Source organism: Thalassophryne amazonica, chromosome 7 (genome assembly GCF_902500255.1).
Source record: "Thalassophryne amazonica chromosome 7, fThaAma1.1, whole genome shotgun sequence".
NCBI lineage: Eukaryota > Metazoa > Chordata > Actinopteri > Batrachoidiformes > Batrachoididae > Thalassophryne > Thalassophryne amazonica.
The window spans coordinates 37,981,614-38,003,082 of NC_047109.1; the positions used below are offsets into that span (position 1 = coordinate 37,981,614).

A 21,469-nucleotide genomic window follows, 5' to 3' on the forward strand; every position below is an offset into this window, starting at 1 on the left:
CAGTCCAGAATGAGTTGTGCACACTCGCACAACTGCAACCCAAAGATCGTTGGACAACAGTACGGAGACACAGACTGCTGTCAGACTGCACCAAGACCATAAATAAAGTGACCAGACGTATGTATGGATGTGCTCGAGTGATCTCACTCATTCACCCACTCAATCACTGAGTCGCTCATCCACTCTCTCCCTCACACGCAGTGCCACTTTGGACAAGGCATTTGTGAGCTGATGCTGTCAGCACACAGCACATCCGGGTCTTGAGGTACTTCACCACAGGCTACAGCGTCTGGCCGTTGCCCGCCCTGCACTGTGACACGCACCTGGGGCCGTACCCAAGGTGAGTTCACATTTATTCATGTTGTCATGGGCTGGCAAAACAATTCCCCCATCATTCCTCCGACAAAACTCAATGGTGAACATCAATCAATCAATCAATCAATCAATTTTTTATATAGCGCCAAATCACATGACAAAAACATGTCATAATATGTCTATTACCAGGGTGACATCCCATTCAGCTGTGTTGTGGGTACCGCACTGAGCCCCTGACACGCACAATGGGCCTCATGTATCAAAGTTGTGCACTTGTGGCGTAAATTTACGGTGTAAATTTGAAATACACCAAAGTTGCCGTGACATGTATCAAGCAGTGCGCACCTGCCCATTTCCAGCATAGGCCTGACATGACCTTGATTATAATAAACACACCCATAAATATTCAGACTCCACTTCAGACACACCCTCATTTTACGACATGGAAGCCAGGAAGACGGCAAAGAAAAAGAACTCCACCAATCACGACGCGTGCCAATAGAGTGTCAAAAGCAGCCGTCGTATTAATTGTTTTGTAGTATAATCAAAAAAGTGTTACAGTGGTCCCTCGTTTATCGCAGGAGTTACGTTCTAAAAATAGTCCATAATACGCGAAGCCGCGACGTAGTCAGCGTTATTTTTTACAATTATTATAGATGTTTTAAAGCTGTAAAAACCCTGTAAAACCACTTTATACACTTTCTCAATCAGGCATGAACATTTTCTCACTTTTCTCTCGTGTGTAAACACTCTCAAAGTTCAAACCTTAGTAGAAAAATAAGACCAAACTGTTTTCAGGCCCAAACATTTGTTTGAGAAATAAAAATAGAACGTTTTCCTATAAATAATTATGATGGCTTTTAGAACTAACGAATTTAATTTTAACGATCAACGTTCGAGGTCGGACACATAAGAAATTATTAATAGTGACCGATATTTCACAGATCGCGCCTCTGCGTCCTGACGCCGCGCCTTTTTCCACTCACACCTGGCTGCAGGTGTCTGTTTCCGAGTGACAAACACAGTTATGAGTAGTTGTTGGCGCTCTTTTTTCTTCTGGGCGAGAAGATTCTTATAAACAGACACGCAGAACACAGAACACTGTAAAAAAAAAGCATGCAAAATTGGACTAAAAACTCCGCGAAACGACGAGGCTGCGAAAGGTGAACTGCGTTATAGCGAGGGACCACTGTATTCTCTTTTCACGTCAATAATTCTTGACATGTGGATATTTGCTCGCTCAATTAATAAGACACGCCTAATTTTTCAGATTTCTTTATTCTTAAAATGTATTTCTTTATTTATTTTATTGTGACAAATGGATGGAGACGACACAACCTGATTGCAGCACGGGCGAAGGGAATGACAACACTGCAGTTGTAATTATCAATTTCATTGTCTAAAACAATCACACCACATAAAGTTAAGCTCAGGGCTGCTCTGGCTCCAGGCTCTGGAGAAAAAGGTGTGCAGCGCTTTCTTTGCGGTCAGCGCTGTGACCACGGATCGTGCTCGATAGACCAGCAATCCCGCAAAAGCGGGATTTGTATTGATTATTATGTAGTATAACCAGGAAAGTGTTATTCATCTAACCTATGCATTGATTTGTATAATGGCACTGTTTATCAGGCCGATCATCTTCATTTTTATGTGGATTCCAGCGCTGGTTTATTTTGGTGTATAATTTACACCACCTCTCGACCTGGTGTATATTTTCAGCGCAGCGTACGCCAACGACAACATTGATAAATGCCAAGTGGCGCAGCCGTTTTGGCGTACACCCCATATACGCTCAAATATCGCCGTACGCACGTTGATACATGAGGCCCAATGACACACTGACTCGCAGTGACAGAAGGTGCTTTCAGTGTCATTGCACAATGTTAACGTCCACTTCACATGATGGGTGCATGCCACATACATGTTGCATATCGACATCTGCTTTGCACTCCCTGAATGGGATCCAGTGGAGGTGCACAAAAGTGGCACAAGCAGGACACTCTGCCAGGAGCTGACATGACCGACTCACATATGAATGTTTTGTTTGTCTGATAAACAGTTTTTATCAGACATCTCAATAGACATATCAAGTAAATCAGACATATCAAGTGAAGATGTCACATTCATTGACCACCACATTCCACCAGGACACTACATGCATGCAAAAATCTGCACAATTTTTTTTTAATTCATTGAATTTTTTTGTATGGAGGGATGAAATTAAATCAAGCTCTCTAATATGTTAACTATTCATTCAGTCGGTTAGTTGTGAAAGACATACAGATTTTCAAGTATTTTCAAGTACTTCATCTAAAATTCAAGCATTTTTCAAACCTTGAAAACACAACCTTAAAATTAAAGCTTTTCCAAGGATTTCCAGCACCTGTACAAACACTTACACTGGAACAAAAAAACAGGAAAAATGTTTCATGCACTCAGGAAAATTTTCAGCTGAGTTTGAAGTATTTATGAGCCTTACATTCTGCTAGAAACAGGTACATTGTGCATGAAAGTGGCACAAGCAGGACACACTGCCAGGAACTGACATGACCGATCTGTTTCGGCTTTCCCCCAAGTGCGATCAGATTGTCGGGAATAATGTTATGATGCCATATGAATATGTAGATTGCAGTGAGACTGCGGTCAGACTGCACATAGACTGCCTTTCATTGGGTGTCCAATCTCGACTGCACCACGAGTGTTTTGGACATGAGCAAAACATTCAAGGCAGCTGCACAATGGGCCCAACCATGTCGACTGCTCTGAGACAGCTGTCCGACATTTTCAGACTGCACCTCAACACGTTTCGAATGTGGGTCGACTCTTCATTCAGACCCATTCGGCCTCATCTGTGCTATGTGTGACGGGGTGTTACATAGACCAGTCCTGCATCGAGACACCAAGGATTCAGTATATTGAAGCACTTTCTCTTTAACTGTTGGACTATGACATTCTCTGTCTCTGTCCCTCCTTCGAGAACATGCTGCCCGAACACACCTGAGACTATACTGACTTGAACTTAATTAAAGCACCTATCAAAACAGCCCCATTCAGATCTGCCTTATATATCAGAAGAAGTCGGTTTCAGCATTTTATCCGGAAATTCCACTGTTAAAGGAGATTTTTTTAATGAAAGACGTGCGGACGGGTCCGCGCATCGGGACGCAGCCGGCGCGGTGCGGCGGCACAGGAAAAACACCTCCGTGTTGATAACCATTTGTAAAATCCAGGCGGCTTTTGATGGCTTTCAGTGGAGTGAATATATGAGAAATTGTTTAACAGCTGGACATGTTCCAACTTGTCCTTAAGGCTTCCAACAGAGGTGTTTTTCCTGTGGCGGACCATCACGGCGGCTGCGAGCCAACGCTGCAATCCACCCGCACGTCTTTCATTAAAAAGATCTCCTTTAACAGTGGAATATCCGGATAAAATGCTGAAACCGACTTCTTCTGAAACGTCTCTGTTCTCTCACGACGTCCTGGATCAATAGAGCCTGAAATGTGGAGGTTTTCATCTTGAAACAGGCTGACGACAGCGCCTGGGACTGCTGCACGATGTCCCGCTCCGTGGGAAGTCATTAAAGCGACAGTATCACCTCAAAATCTCTCATCAGCTGTTAAAATTTTCACCGAAAACCAGCTTAATTTTTCGAACCGTGTCCACTTCGATGTGCCTCACAGGTTTAGAAAAAATTATGATCAAACAAAGCGCCAGTCTCTAAGCAACTTCTCAGACAAAGGAATTCCGACGAGGGGCTGGACGAATCCTCCCACAAGAAGTGCTCACAGGCGAATGACGTCACCGACAGGCGTGGAAAACCCATGCATGCGCACGAGGGTTCAAGCATGTCTGACGTAAAAACATATGAATGAAATCCATATAGTTTTTGAAAAAAATAAAAAGGACCTATACTTTATTGACAGACCTTGTATATATATATATATAAAACATGCCTATTTTAAAAGGTGCAAAATAAATAAAATAATTATTATTACTACATGTGTTCTTCAGTGAGTCCTAACACAAACTGCTTCTTCCTTGATATTTAGAAAGGTATCTTGTCTCATGTAATAATAATAATAATAATAATAATAATAATAATAATAATAATAATAATTATTATTATTATTTGTTAGCTCGACCAAAGATTTAAGGTTTGACTGTTTTTGGTTTGTCAGATTGTGTGTTTGTTGTTATCAGGAGTATTTAGAAGCTTTTATAAAACCTGATAGCGTGGGCATGGGTCGAGGAAAAACTCCTTACATTTTGGAGTGGATCCAGATCAAGGGCAAATCATTGTCAGGAAATATTACACAACTCGTTATGATAAAATTATGTGAACATGCAAAAAATAGGACTAGAAACACATTTCATTGTTAAGTGGACTATTGGCCTTGGTAGAGCACTCTCCTAGTTAAAAATAACTCCCAGTATTGGTGGGTGTGTGCTTCGGTCCTTCCATATTTTTATCACGGCACTTGTATTTTGGTGCAGAATTGCTCAAATGAAAAAAGCAGTGCTGGTTGATGATTTCTATAAATGGAAAGCACATATCATGATAAATTGTAGGCCGATGTTGGATTAGAGTTAGAACTTACTAGTGCATAGCTATTTGAAGGAACTTGTGATTTGGTGCTGTATAAAGTAAGTGTTGGAAGTTAGTGAAATGAGTTCAAGGGGAACTCAGGAATTTTCTAATCTAGGCCACATTTTTAGATGTTTTTGGATTTAACTTTTGATGATAATGGAGAACACTAATACTGTATAATGTAAGTGTATAGGGCAAGTTAAAAACAAGGTAAACCACTTGTCGCTACTGATTTGGAAAACATGTCATCGCTACAAAGTTACCTGTGTGCATGTTTACCTCAGTACATGTAAAAAAAAACAAAACACTTTTTAAAGCAGATTATACAGGACCATAGCCATTTTGGGTCTCTGTTCTACAGCAAGTCCATTCAGGCTGCTTATCAATGAGGGACACAATCCTGCTGGAAGCACAAGGAGAAGAACAAGTCCTCTATCAATAGCAACTTGCTGTCACAGAAACAGAAGTAACAGCAAAAACAGTAACAAGGTATATAAAATCAAATCAACACCTGTTCTAACTTTCTCTACCAAACACCATGACATATACACTCAACAAAAATATAAACGCAACACTTTTGGTTTTGCTCCCATTTTGTATGAGATTAACTTTTTCCACATACACAATATCACCATTTCCCTCAAATATTGTTCACAAACCAGTCTAAATCTGTGACAGTGAGCACTTCTCCTTTGCTGAGATAATCCATCCCACCTCACAGGTGTGCCATACCAAGATGCTGATTAGACACCATGATTAGTGCACAGGTGTGCCTTAGACTGCCCACAATAAAAGGCCACTCTGAAAGGTGCAGTTTTGTTTTATTGGGGGGGGATACCAGTCAGTATCTGGTGTGACCACCATTGGCCTCATGCAGTGCAACACATCTCCTTCACATAGAGTTGATCAGGTTGTCAATTGTGGCCTGTGGAATGTTGGTCCACTCCTCTTCAATGGCTGTGCGAAGTTGCTGGATATTGGCAGGAACTGGTACACGCTGTCGTATACGCCGGTCCAGAGCATACCAAACATGCTCAATGGGTGACATGTCCGGTGAGTATGCCGGCCATGCAAGAACTGGGACATTTTCAGCTTCCAAAGAATTGTGTACAGATCCTTGCAACATGGGGCCGTGCATTATCCTGCTGCAACATGAGGTGATGTTCTTGGATGTATGGCACAACAATGGGCCTCAGGATCTCGTCACGGTATCTCTGTGCATTCAAAATGCCATCAATAAAATGCACCTGTGTTCTTCATCCATAACAGACGCCTGCCCATACCATAACCCCACCGCCACCATGGGCCACTTGATCCACAACATTGACATCAGAAAACCGCTCACCCACACGACGCCACACACGCTGTCTGCCATCTGCCCTGAACAGTGTGAACCGGGATTCATCCGTGAAGAGAACACCTCTCCAACGTGCCAAACGCCAGCGAATGTGAGCATTTGCCCACTCAAGTCGACGACGAACTGGAGTCAGGTCAAGACCCCGATGAGGACGACGAGCATGCAGATGAGCTTCCCTGAGACGGTTTCTGACAGTTTGTGCAGAAATTCTTTGGTTATGCAAACCGATTGTTTCAGCAGCTGTCTGAGTGGCTGGTCTCAGACGATCTTGGAGGTGAACATGCTGGATGTGGAGGTCCTGGGCTGGTGTGGTTACACGTGGTCTGCGGTTGTGAGGCTGGTTGGATGTACTGCCAAATTCTCTGAAACACCTTTGGAGACGGCTTATGGTAGAGAAATGAACATTCAATACACGAGCAACAGCTCTGGTTGACATTCCTGCTGTCAGCATGCCAATTGCACGCTCCCTCAAATCTTGCGACATCTGTGGCATTGTGCTGTGTGATAAAACTGCACCTTTCAGAGTGGCCTTTTATTGGGAAATGGTGATATTGTGTATGTGGAAAAAGTTTTAGATCTTTGAGTTCATCTCATACAAAATGAGAGCAAAACCAAAAGTGTTGCGTTTATATTTTTGTTGAGTGTAAATGTGGGGCTGAATGTAAATGTAGGGCAGAGTCTAACGGTTTTAGGGGATTAACGCTACTCTAAACAAAGTTCACAGTAGCACTACAGGTTATGTGAAGGTATTCAATGATGGTCACGGGTAGACAGAGGTATAAATTATTGCCAGTTGTGGAGTGTGTTTTCATAGAATTGCTTCCAAATTTATGTTGCCGATTAAGGAGTATTCTCTATATACAGACATAAATAACCAATACACAAATTCAGTTTGAAGCATTCTCACACAGGTAATCACACACAACGTTAATATCATAATTACATTCACGTGCAGTGATAACACATGCGGGGGTATTGTTTTCTATCCTGCTTGTCCATCAGTCTGTCCATCGGTGTGTAAGCAAAAAGGCTCAAAGAGTTTTCATTTAATTTAGACCTAACTTGGAAAGTGATACAAGTCAAACCTTTGTCCCAGTGTTTACATACAGGGGATATTTGCAATGGCTGTTTTGACGCATTGGTTAAGATAAACATTTGGTTCCTATTAAACATGAATATGAAGTACTACATAGCCCTTCTATTGGTCACATGACATTTGACTTTAGGTGACACTGTAAGGTCAAATTCATTTAGAATGCTCATTTCAGGTCATTGGGTAGAAATACGCTTATGGTTGTTATTAAACATGAATACAAATTACTATCCCTGACTCCTGACTATTGGTTACCTGACCTTTGTCTTTGCATGACCTTCAAAAGTCAAAGTATTTTAGAATTGCTATTTCAAGGAATTGGCTAAAATGCACCCATAGTTATTATTAAACTTATATTGTAAGCCCTTTTCTCCATTTTATGTTGGCCACATGGGGTTTGACCTTGATATGTACGTAACTAATTCAGAACGGATACTTTGAGGAATTGGTTACAAATACACCTATGGCTAAAATTAAACAAATATGCACATATATATTCCTCCACTGCCTTTTCCATTGGTCATATGGCCTTTGAACCTCGAAAGATCAAGTTACAAGGGGCAATTGAGAAGTTTTTGAGCCTGACCCAGAAAAAGTAAGACATGGTTCTCCGTCTTTTTCTTTCTGAGAAACCAACATTTCTCAACATTGCACACAGCGAGTCAAAACTTCACACATCCTCAAAAAATGATTGTTTCTTAGAATGAAAAGCATGAAGAATCACGCCCTACTGTAGGTCCCCTTCACGCGTAACACGATTGAAACCAACCCCCTCGTTTACCGGAGGGGGAGGTTTCTGTCCTCTCTGAGTTTGACAAGTCGACCATCTCAGTCAAACTCCTCACCTGACACTATCCCCAGAGCGGGACACACCCAGCAGGACCAGATGCTTGACAACATCAAGAGCTGCTCGGATCACCTCCACAGGCTGTAGTGACCTCCGCAAAAAAAAAAAAAAAATAATAATAATAATAATTTTTGCAGTGATAGGGTTTGTGATCAAGATTTCCTGCAGTAATTGATCCATAAAATGAAATCCATAAACTACTTAAACTGTGAATATCATGAATGATATTCACGTTTTGCGAGACCCCCATTCATGTTTTGTGAAACCCACATTCACGTTTTGTGAGACCCGCGTTCATGTTTTGGGAGATATGTTTTCAGTCTTCATGATCTGCAATTAACGTTTTGGTGATAACTGATGATTTGCAGCTGATTCACATTTTGGGGGTTAACATGCCCCATGCGTATGTTACCAAGCAACACAAATGGCACTATACAATTGGCATGGGAGTGTACGTGTGTCCCCCAACACACAAATGGCATGCAAGTGTGGAGCATGCTCCCCCGCAACACAGATGAAGTGTAAGAGATCCCCCCCCCCCCCCCCCCCCCCCACACACACACACACACACATACACACACATACCAGGAGCCTACAGTTGAGGTGCAGCTGAGGTTGCAAACGGTGGCTGCAGTGCAGTGTGATCACAGTGTGACTGCAGTGTGATCATGGTCAGCAAAGCATGCACAGCTGGATGGCTGTCATGTTCATAATGGCACAGCTGACAGCTGTGGAACGCCATGGCATATTGCAAACAGTTCACACGGGTGTCCCAAAAAAATATGCAACATTTTATCAGCAAAGAAAATGGTCAAAGCATACGAGGGCTGTCCATAAAGTATAGGTCCTTTTTATTTTTTTCAAAAACTATATGGATTTCATTCATATGTTTTTACGTCAGACATGCATGAACCCTCGTGCGCATGCGTGAGTTTTTCCACGCCTGTTGGTGACGTCATTCGCCTGTGAGCACTCCTTGTGGGAGGAGTCGTCCAGCCCCTCGTCGGAATTCCTTTGTCTGAGAAGTTGCTGAGAGACTGGCGCTTTGTTTGATCAAATTTTTTTCTAAACCTGTGAGACACATCGAAGTGGACATGGTTCAAAAAATTAAGCTGGTTTTCAGTGAAAATTTTAATGGCTGATGAGAGATTTTGAGGTGATACTGTCCCTTTAAGGACTTCCCACAGTGCGAGACGTCGCGCAGCGCTCTCAGGCGGCGTCATCAGCCTGTTTCAAGCTGAAAACCTCCACATTTCAGGCTCTATTGATCCAGGACGTCGTGAGAGAACAGAGAAGTTTCAGAAGAAGTCGGTTTCAGCATTTTATCCGGATATTCCACTGTTAAAGGAGATTTTTTAGTGAAAGACGTGCGGACGGGTCCGCGCGTCGGGACGCAGCCGGCGCGGTGCGGCGGCACAGGAAAAACACCTCCGTGTTGATAACCATTTGTAAAATCCAGACGGCTTTTGATGGCTTTCAGTGGAGTGAGTATATGAGAAATTGTTTAACAGCTGGACATGTTCCAACTTGTCCTTAAGGCTTCCAACAGAGGTGTTTTTCCTGTGGCGGAACGTTGCGGCGGCTGCGAGCCGACGCGCGGACCCGTCCGCACGTCTTTCATTAAAAAAATCTCCTTTAACAGTGGAATATCCGGATAAAATGCTGAAACCGACTTCTTCTGAAACTTCTCTGTTCTCTCACGACGTCCTGGATCAATAGAGCCTGAAATGTGGAGGTTTTCAGCTTGAAACAGGCTGATGACGCCGCCTGAGAGCGCTGCACGATGTCTCGCACCGTGGGAAGTCCTTAAAGCGACAGTATCACCTCAAAATCTCTCATCAGCCGTTAAAATTTTCACTGAAAACCAGCTTAATTTTTCGAACCGTGTCCACTTCAATGTGTCTCACAGGTTTAGAAAAAAATTTGATCAAACAAAGCGCCAGTCTCTCAGCAACTTCTCAGACAAAGGAATTCCGACGAGGGGCTGGACGACTCCTCCCACAAGGAGTGCTCACAGGCGAATGACGTCACCGACAGGCGTGGAAAAACTCACGCATGCGCACGAGGGTTCAAGCATGTCTGACGTAAAAACATATGAATGAAATCCATATAGTTTTTGAAAAAAATAAAAAGGACCTATACTTTATGGACAGACCTCGTATGTCTAGGAAATAAATTTATGGCTGAATAGAAAGCTGAAAGGTTGAAGATTTTCATACCAATGTCAATACTGGCCCTGCATTTTGTCAGTCTACCATAAAGTCGCTGCACCTGTTTGACACTCTTGGTCTGGTACTAAAAATCAATAATTTTTGTTCACTGTAGTATGGTTAATCTTAGCATTTTCCTGAATCTTGCTTGGCATCTTCAGGGTCTCTGCAAGTAAAAAAGAAACACAAGTGATTAAGTTTGTAGCATTTAAGGGTCAAACTGAGTGTTTTAAATGTTGTATATTTTTTTGGGACACCCTATAATATATATATATATATATATATATATATATATATATATATATATAGCAACACTTATAAGCATAGGTGTTACAATCTGTGTTATTGTGATTTTTGTTTATATAATAAATGTGTAAGATCGATTCATTGGTAAATATTAAAACAATACAAGAATTCACAAATAATGTTATCTGACAAGACGCTGATAATCTATTTGTGTCACAGACACAGTAACTGAGTCGAATACGTGCCATGTTTTTTCTCCTTACTCTTGTCAGTCATCATCCACAGCCCCTCCTCTTCCTGCCATCTGAGTCACATGACTAACACACCTGCCAGCAATCACCTCGTTATGCTCAGTAATTAGCATGCCTTGCCCTTGTCCTTGGCAAGACCCCTGCTTTTCCTTCGAACTTTATCTCTTTTTATGACCTGTCACCATTAATGAACCTCATTCTGTTTGACATTTTTGGATTTCAGATTAATTCTGACACTCCGCTGAACACACTGACTTTTTGGATGACTGTTTGAAGCCTGCCGTTGCTGTTTGTGATCTACTAGCCTTTTGAACTTTTTAATCTGTCCTTGCTTTACTTTAGGTTTCAGTGCGGTAACTGAGTGGTTTCATTTTGTCTCTTTCTGAAAACAACATACATTTTTAACATCCCACTGGGCAGGAACAAGCTGATTAAACTTTGGTGGTGATCTGGATCTGACTGAAAAGCTGTTTTAACTGTCTTTTTCTGACATACCATATGTAGAGTTGTAAATAAATAATGTTTAAATACATGTCTTTTGATCCCACCTACTGACGTGGCATCACGTCAAATGTGAGCACGTGCTGGTGCCACAAGTTGCTACATCCACCACACTACAGAACTGCCTTGGGTCCTGAATGGTAACCACCCAAACACATAACTACTCTATCCCAACCTCTTGAAAGTAACCATCGATCTGCCACAGGCAGATGAAACGTGAAAGGTCCTTTTGTTCTTCTCTATTGCTGAGGTCCTCAACACTGAGCCACACATTTGCTGGATTTCACCAGAAAAACAGGACGCATGGTCAACATGTCGTAAACGATGCTCCTTCGCAATGCAAGTGACACTCTTTGATGCAAAGTCATTCAAGCAGTACCAAAAACCTCCAAAGAGGCATAGTACCAATGGCATTTGGTCATTACCTTAATTCAATGGTTAGCACCCAAGTCTCACAACTGTGCAGTAAGATGGGAAGCACCTGGATCCTGAAGACGTAGACCAAATCACAACATACGTCACCACAAGGCATTTCACACGAGTAAGGTCCAACCTGAATCACTCCTGAGCAAGCACACTGCCAACAGCGGAAATAAAAAAACTCCTTCAGTCTGCTTTAGATTATAGGAAGAAATGTCAAGCAGAACAGGCTCATTGGGGTGACCATCTGCTTTGTCCATACTAAAATAAAACAAAAACACAGCACTGAATTGTCAAACATGCAGAGACAGAAATGATATGGTTAAGGAACTATATATATATATATATATATATATATATATATATATATATATATATATATATATATATATATATATATATATATATATATATATATATATATATACAAGGTCTATTAGAAAAGTATCCAACCTTATTATTTTTTTATTATTATTATTATTTTTTTTTTTCAAAAACCATATGGATTTGAATCATGTGTGATAACATCAGACATGCTTGAACCCTCGTGGGCATGCGAGAGTTTTTTCACGCCTGTCGATTACGTCATTCGCCTGTGGGCAGTCTTTGAGTGAGGAGTCGCCCACCCTCTCATCGATTTTTTCATTGTTTAGGAATGGCTCAGAGACTGCTGCTTTGTTTGATCAAATTTTTTTCAAAACTGTAAGGCACAACTGAGTGGACACCATTTGATAAATTCAGCTGGTTTTCTGTAAAAGTTTTAACGGCTGATGAGAGATTTTGGTCTGGTAGTGTTGCCGTAAGGACGGCCCACGGCGCCTGATGGCGATCTGCGCTTTGAGGTGGCAGCGTCTCGCCGTTTCAAGTTGAAAACTTCCACATTTCAGGCTCTGTTAACCCAGTAAGTCGTCAGAGAACAGAAGTCGGCATGAGGAGTTTATTCGGACATTCCATTGTTAACGGACATTTTGTAATGAAAGAACGTGCAGGCAGAGTCGCATGTCGGGCCGGACCCGACCGCGGGGGGTCGCGACAGGAAAAACACCTCCGTTGGAAACCTTAACGGGCAAGTTGGAACATGCCCAAGCTGTTAAACAATTTCTCAGTTACTCACTTATAGAAAGCCATCAAAAGCCACCTGAATTTTACAAATAGTTTTCAACACGGAGGTGTTTTTCCTGTCACCGCGCACACAGATTCGCCGAGTCGTCACGGAAACGAGTCGGCGAATTTGCGCGCACGTCTTTCATTACAAAATGTCCTTAAACAGTGGAATGTCCGCATAAAGTCCTCATGCCGGCCTCTTCTGAATCTTCTTTGTTCTCTCACGACGTCCTGGGTGAATTAAGCCTTAAATTAGGATGTTTTCAGATCAAAACAGGCCGACAACGGCGCCTGGAAGCGCTGCAGGACATCCCGCTCCGTGGGAAGTCCTTACACCGACAGAAACACCCCATAATCTCTCATCAGCCGTTAAACTTTTCACCGAAAACCAGCTTAATTTCTTGAATAGTGTCGACTCGGATATTCCTCACAGGTCCAGAAAAAATTTTGATAAAGCAACGTGCGCCGTCTCGAGCAGCGTGTGAAACAAAGGAATTCAGCCGAGAGGGCGGGACCACATCACACTCAAGGCCTGCCCACAGGGAAATGACATCACCGACACGCGTGAAAAAACTCACGCATGCGCACGGGGGTTCAAGCATGATTGGTGTAATCGCACGTCATTCAAATCCTTATAGTTTTTTAAAAAAATAAAAAGGTAGGATAGTTTTCTAAGAGACCTTGTATATATATATATATATATATATATATATATATATATATATATATATATATATATATATATATATATATATACATACTGAACAAAAATATAAATGCAACACTTCTGTTTTTGCTCCCATTTTTCATGGGATGAACTCAAAGATCTAAAACATTTTCTATATACACAAAAGACCTATTTCTCTCAAACACTGTTTACAAATCTGCCTAAATCTGCGTTAGTGAGCACTTCTCCTTTGCCAAGATAATCCATGTGACATTAATATGCTGATTAGACAGCATGATTATTGCACAGGTGTGTCTTAGGCTGGCCACAAAAAAAGGCCAGTCTGACATGTTCAGTTTTATCACAGTGCAATGCCACAGATGACATACGTTTTGAAGGAGTGTGCAGATGGGATGCTGACTGCAGGAATGTCCACCAGAGCTGTTGCCTGTGAACTGAATGTTCATTTCTCTACCATAAGTTGTCTCCAAAGGCGTTTCAGAGAATTTCTCAGTACATGCAAGCAGCCTCACAACCGCAGACCAGGTGTAACCACACCAGCCAAGACCTCCACATCCAGCATGTTAACCCTAACCCCAACATAACCCTAATATTATACAAAACTTTTTTGGGACATGAGCACAAAAACCTACTGCATTTTGTGAGAGACACTTTGCGCATTTTAGTGAAGTCATACATTAAATCACCTTTCGTGATGTTATTATGAATTTGCCGTGAGATCGGGTTGGGATAAGCTAATGAAACAATCACAAAATGCTCCGTGGGCTAGATAGTCTCATTTCATCACATTTGGTCTGGCCTATGCAGTCTCAAAAGGCCAGATCATCATAGAACACAGAATTCAAAGGATGCGGCCCCTGAAACTAGACGGCTTATATCACGAGTCACCCACCGTGTTCCTGGAGATCACCGACCGTGCATGTTTTCCATATCTACCTGCTACAACCACAGCTGATTTGCCGTCTAGTGTTTCCTACATCTCCACTGGCTGATTGACTTAGTTACTGAGCAACGGATGGAGAAGGGAGAGTTGGAAAAGATGCAGGACAGGTGAAATCCAGGAAGCGCGTTGGTGACCCCTGACTGACTATGCTGGATGGATGTATAACGTGGCCCCTTTTAATGTGCTTGCCAGTTTTCATACATCTGTAAATAGAAACATACACTTTACAGAAGAGAAGGTGCATCACCGTCTCACCCAGTCAACCATCGGCATCCAGCTGAGCTCAGTCACTCCTGACTCGATAAAAGAAAACCACATCACCTGTCAAGAAAACATACTTTTGGTACTTCCTAATGAGTGCCAGGGTGTGTGTGTGTGTGTGTGTGTGTGTGTGTGTGTGTGTGTGTGTGTGTGTGTGTGTGTGTGTGTGTGCGCGCGCGCGCGAGCATGTGTGTGCACAGACATACTGTGAGCAATATGATGCCAGGAACTTGCTGAGAGTAATGCTCATTATCCATTTGGTATGACACCTCCGAGGGACAGAGTGCGATTCTCTGCACACTGTTTACTCTGGAGTGGTGCATGTTGTCAGTCTAACCTGCTGCTGCTGCATTTGCAAACATTTTTTTGTCACTTCATCTTTGCTGCCTGGTGTTCGTCTGTGTGCACGTGTGTATCCATACACAGCTCAGTTAAAGATCATTTCCAGTGCTATTTTAAGGCATATAAACATCAATAACAAACACTGTTTGCTCCTGCTCCGAAAAGCTGCGGCAGCAAAGCAGCTCGTGCTCACACCCTGTATAACTGCACTGTTCACGTTGGGACTGGCTGTGACATACGTCTCAGCATAAATGGAAAACAATCCCTGGACATACAGTGAGGAAAATAAATATTTGAACACGCTGCAGTTTTGCAAGTTCTCCCACTTATAAATCATGGAGGGGTCTGAAATTTTCATCTTAGGTGCACGTCCACTGTGAGAGACATAATCTAAAAAAAAAAAAAAATCCGGAAATCACAATGTATGATTTTTTTTAATAATTCATTTGTATGTTACTGCTGCAAATAAGTATTTGCCAACCAGCAAGAATTCTGGCTCACACAGACCTGTTAATTTTTCTTTAAGAAGCCCTCTTATTCTGCACTCTTTACCTGTATTAATTGCACCTGTTTGAACTTGTTACCTGTATAAAAGACACCTGTTCACACACTCAATCAATCACAATCAATCACACTCCAACCTGTCCACCATAGCCAAGACCAAAGAGCTGTCTAAGGACACCAGGGACAAAACTGTAGACCTGCACAAGGCTGGGATGGACTACAGGACAACAGGCAAGAAGCTTGGTAGAAGACAACAACTGTTATGATCATTTATTAGAAAGTGTAAGAAACACAAGATGACTGTCAATCTCCCTCAGTCTGGGATTCCATGCAAGATCTCACTTTGTGGGGTAAGGATGATTCTGAGAAAGCTCAGAACTACACAGGAGGACCTGGTCAATGACCTGATGAGAGCTGGGACCACAGTCACAAAGATTACATTAGTAACACACGATGCTGTCATGGTTTAAAATCCTGCAGGGCAGCAAGGTCCCCCTGATCAAGCCAGTACATGTCCAGGCCCGTTTGAAGTTCACCAGTGACCATCTGGATGATCCAGAGGAGGCATGGGAGAAGGTCATGTGGTCAGATGAGACCAGAATAGAGCTTTTTGGAATCAACTCCACTTACCATGTTTAGAGGATGAGAACAACCCCAAGAAAACCATCCCAACTGTGAAGCATGGGGGTGGAAACATCATACTCTGGGGGGCTCTTCTGCAAAGGGGACAGGACGACTGCACTGTATTGAAGGGAGGATGGATGGGGTCATGTATTGCGAGATTTTGGCAAACAACCTCCTTCCTTCAGTAAGAGCATTGAAGATGGGTCATGGCTGGGTCTTCCAGCATGAAAATGACCCCAAACACACAGCCAGGGCAACTAAGGAGGGGCTCCGTAAGAAGCATTTCAAGGTCCTGGAGTGGCCTGGCCAGTCTCCAGACCTGAACTCAATAGAAAATCTTTGGAGGGAGCTGAAACTCCAAACATGAAAGATCTAGAGAAGATCTGTATGGAGGAGTGGACCAAAATCCCTGCTGCAGTGTGAACAAACCTGTTGAAAAACTATAGGAAACATTTGACCTCTGTAATGGCAAACAAAGGCTACTGTACCAAATATTAACATTGATTTTCACAGGTGTTCAAATACTGATAACTGGGCCTTTACTGGGCAAATTAAACCATGGTTTTAGTTTTAATGGCATCAAAACAAGATGCGCTTCTGTCCTGCCAAGTTTAAATGGGTTGGTAAGGTTAGACCTTACCTGTGTGAAGCGCCTCGAGGCAGCTTTCTTGTGATTTGGCACTATATAAATGAAATAATTTGAAATAAAACTGAATTAAAGCTACAGTGTGCAGAATTTACTGCCATAATTTAATACATAATACAGTCATAATTTTGTGCCCTTTCACATTTTTGTGTCTTTGTCGATGGGGATTCATTCTCCCTTGCCTTCTCATGTGATAAACAATGTATGATCATCTATTTCACAAACATTGGGGTTCTGAAAAGTATTAACCTGCACTAGCAACCAGTAGACGATCTGGTAGACAATAGACAACCACTAATTTTCAATTTTTCAATTATATAGCACCAAATCACAACAGAGTTGCCTCAAAGCACTTCACACAAGTAAGGTCTAACCTTACAAACTGCCAGAGCAACAGTGGTAAGGAAAAACTCCCTCTGAGGAAGAAACCTCAAGCAGACCAGACTCAAAGAGGTGACCCTCTGCTTGGGCCATGCTACAAACATAAATTACAGAACAATTCACACAACAATTCACGGACGAATATACAAGAAATGCTATTGGCACACAGGACAGGAGGATCGCCAACACGAATACAACTCCAATCTCTGGATGGAGCTGCACCTTAACAGAGAGAAAACAGAATCAGGCATCAGAAAGACAAAAAATACTGTATAATTTTCCAGCATTAAACAACAAGAAAAACAGAGAAATACTAAGGCCGGCCACTAGCCCTAAACTTTACTAAAAGACCCAGAATTTAGGTAAAGTTGAGGCCGCATCCCGCTCCAATTACTAATAAATGAATTAAAAGAGTACAAAGCGTAAAACAAAACTGTACCAGTATGCTAGCCATATGAAAGGGAAAATAATTCCTTTTCCTTTTTCTTCAGTCTTCTGGCTGTGCTTCACATTTTTCACCTTTTGTGTTTGTGTGTGTGTGTGAGAATCCCCAATTTAGGAACTTCTAGCAAAAACACAGTAAATCCAGACAAAACAGCACCTCTGGGGGATCTTACCTAACTGCAAATAAATACTGCTGCCAAACACATCCAGAATATGTAATGCTTTGAGTTCTTACATTTATCTATAAAGCAAGATGCATCTCTGTGTGTGTGTGTGTGTGTGTGTGTGTGTGGCTCACATATTTCTCTGACTGTTTGTTAGATTGGCCTCAGCTTGCACACGGCCTGATGGTGTGCATCCTTCATTATGAAGATTTGGGGGATTCATTTTCAAAACCTTCATTTTGAAACCTTTATTTTCTTCTCAAAATGTGCCTGTGAATAAAATCAAGTGCACCCTCTCTTCTTCTACGGTGTTTAGTGCACCAGATGAATTGGCTAACATTATCTTAGCTTTAGCTACACAATCAATGGGTCCCACGATTTACCCAGACTGACTGCACATATGAGTAAATTAAGTACTTTTATTTATTTTTTTTTTGTGTGTTTTTTTTGTGGCATTTTGTAAATACAGAAATGCGCTCTGTCGTACTCCTGTGAACAAATCAAGTGCATCTCTGTTCTTCTATGGTGTTTAACAGTAGCCGGCATACTTATTACCTCCGCCAAGGAGGTTATGTTTTTGGTCGCGTCCGTTTGTTTGTTGGTTGGTTGGTTGGTTGTTAGCAGGATTACTCAAAAACTTCTCAAGGGACTTCAATGAAATTTTTACCAGGGGTGTATCTTGTCCTAACTTAGAAGTCATTAAATTTTGGTAATAATCTGGAACATGATCCGGATCCAGTAATTTTTTTAAGGATTATTTATCATTGCAGGATAGGGCCAGTTTCAACATTTTTGCATCTAACTTCATGAAGACGGGTCACAAAGGCTGAACAAAAATTAAGTTGCGACACAACAATGATTTAGCTTTTGTTTCTCCTCATTAATAAACTTGTTATTAGAAAAAAACGTGTAGTTCATGTGGTTTCTCTTTATAAAAACATTTGCTGAAGATCTAAGGGTTTAACTCTCTGGGGCCAATGCCATCGTATATTATGGCTGAGACCAAGTTTTACTAAATTATAAATAACTTTTTAATGATATGAGATAGAAACGTACTTTTTTTTTTTTTTTGCTGAAAAGGTAACTCTGCGGACTTTCAAGCCACCATCTTTGTACTCCTCATAGAAGCTGTGCAATGACGTGAGCAATGAGAGTGTCCAATTGGAATTGTTTCACCGTCACATGGTTTTCCAAAATCCAATCGTAGGGCAGATTCAGCTCATGTGACACACCAAAGATTGTTTTTAGGAGTGATGTGTTACTAGTTGGCCTGTTTGAATAGCCCCCTGGCTGCTCCCATATCCCTGCACCATTACGCACAGCGAAAGTGAAAATGAGCAGACGGAGCAGACGGAGAGCCTCTCATACGAGGGCTGTCCGTAAAGTATAGGTCCTTTTTATTTTTTTTCAAAAACTATATGGATTTCATTCATATGTTTTTACGTCAGACATGCTTGAACCCTCGTGCGCATGCGTGAGTTTTTCCACGCCTGTCGGTGACGTCATTCGCCTGTGAGCACTCCTTGTGGGAGGAGTCGTCCAGCGCCTCGTCGGAATTCCTTTGTCTGAGAAGTTGCTGAGAGACTGGCGCTTTGTTTGATCAAACTTTTTTCTAAACCTGTGAGACACATCGAAGTGGACACGGTTCGAAAAATTAAGCTGGTTTTCAGTGAAAATTTTAACAGCTGATGAGAGATTTTGAGGTGATTCTGTCGCTTTAAGGACTTTTCACGGTGCGAGACGTCGCGCAGCGCTCTCAGGCAGCGTCATCAGCCTGTTTCAAGCTGAAAACCTCCACATTTCAGGCTCTATTGATCCAGGACGTCGTGAGAGAACAGAGAAGTTTCAGAAGAAGTCGGTTTCAGCATTTTATCCGGATATTCCACTGTTAAAGGAGATTTTTTTAATGAAAGACGTGCGGACGGGTCCGCGCGTCGGGATGCAGCCGACGCGGCGCAGCGGCACAGGAAAAACACCTCCGTGTTGATAACCATTTGTTAAAATCCAGTTGGCTTTTGATGGCTTTCAGTGGAGTGAGTATATGAGAAATTGTTTATCAGGTGGAGATGTTCCAACTTGTCCTTAAGGCTTCCAGCAGAGGTGTTTTTCCTGTGACGGAGCATCGCGGCGGCTGCGAGCCGACGCTGCAATCCGCCCGCACGTCTTTCATTAAAAAAATCTCCTTTAACAGTGGAATATCCGGATAAAATGCTGAAACCGACTTCTTCTGAAACTTCTCTGTTCTCTCACGATGTCCTGGATCAACAGAGCCTGAAATGTGGAGGTTTTAAGCTTGAAACAGGCTGATGACGCTGCCTGAGAGCGCTGCGCAACGTCTCGCACCGTGAAAAGTCCTTAAAGCGACAGTGTCACCTCAAAATCTCTCATCAGCTGTTAAAATTTTCACTGAAAACCAGCTTAATTTTTCGAACCATGTCCACTTCGATGTGTCTCACAGGTTTAGAAAAAATTTTGATCAAACAAAGCGCCAGTCTCTCAGCAACTTCTCAGACAAAGGAATTCCGACGAGGGGCTGGACGACTCCTCCCACAAGGAGTGCTCACAGGCGAATGACGTCACCGAAAGGCGTGGAAAAACTCACGCATGCGCACGAGGGTTCAAGCATGTCTGACGTAAAAACATATGAATGAAATCCATATAGTTTTTGAAAAAAATAAAAAGGACCTATACTTTACAGACAGACCTCGTACAATCTCACGTGCTCAAACAGTGTGTGAGTATCAGGATTGCTTGACTAGTTTTCCTGTGAATGTTACTGGATAAGCCTGTGGCAAGCTCTCTCGCTCTGGTATAAAGCACTGTTTACCATATCAATGGAGCAAGGGGGAGGGGCCGCTCCTCAAACTGAATGAGCCTCGAAGTGTGAATGTTGCTTTCAGAGCAGGAGAGAACAAACACACAGTCAACTTCATAGCAGAAGTTTGTGATGTGACCTTTGTGTAACAGCAGACAGAAAGACAAAGACAAACACAACGCATAGACCATTTTGTATATACTGTTCAAAATGTGCATTTGTGTTTATGGTTTGAACCTTTCTGTTGTACAGTCTTTCACAAAAGAGCCCACATTACCTTTAGAAAGTGTCAAAACAGGGGAGGTGATGGTCTAGTGGTTAAGGTGTTGGGCTTGAGTCCAGAAGATTGTGGGTTCAAATCCACACCTGACTGGGAAATCACTAAGGGCCCTTGGGCAAGGCCTTTAATCCCCTATTGCTCCCGGTGTGTAGTGAGCGCCTTGTATGGCAGCACCCTGACATCGGGGTGAATGTGAGGCATAATTGTAAAGCACTTTGAGCATCTGATGCAGATGGAAAAGTGCTATATAAAAGTGCTATATATATAAAAACAGTTGTTTATTATAGTTTGCTGTGTGTTTTGAATAAATGTGTGTGGAAAATTATTTGCTGCTTTACTTTTTCCTTTCTTATTTATGATTGTAAACCTTTACTTCACTTATAAAACACAACTATAGCATATATATTTTGAAAGTACAGGTTGTCCTGAAAAAAAGAGACATAAA

At 42.1% G+C, this 21,469-nt stretch overlaps 1 long non-coding RNA gene across 1 annotated transcript; it reads left to right on the forward strand.

Moving 5' to 3' along the window:
• The first annotated feature begins 34 nt into the window (after positions 1–34).
• LOC117513806 lies at positions 35–16,439 on the forward strand. The gene is made up of 3 exons (XR_004561723.1): positions 35–117; positions 4,024–4,028; positions 16,427–16,439. It is a non-coding gene; the product is annotated as an uncharacterized LOC117513806 (long non-coding RNA).
• Positions 16,440–21,469: the final 5,030 nt, after the last annotated feature.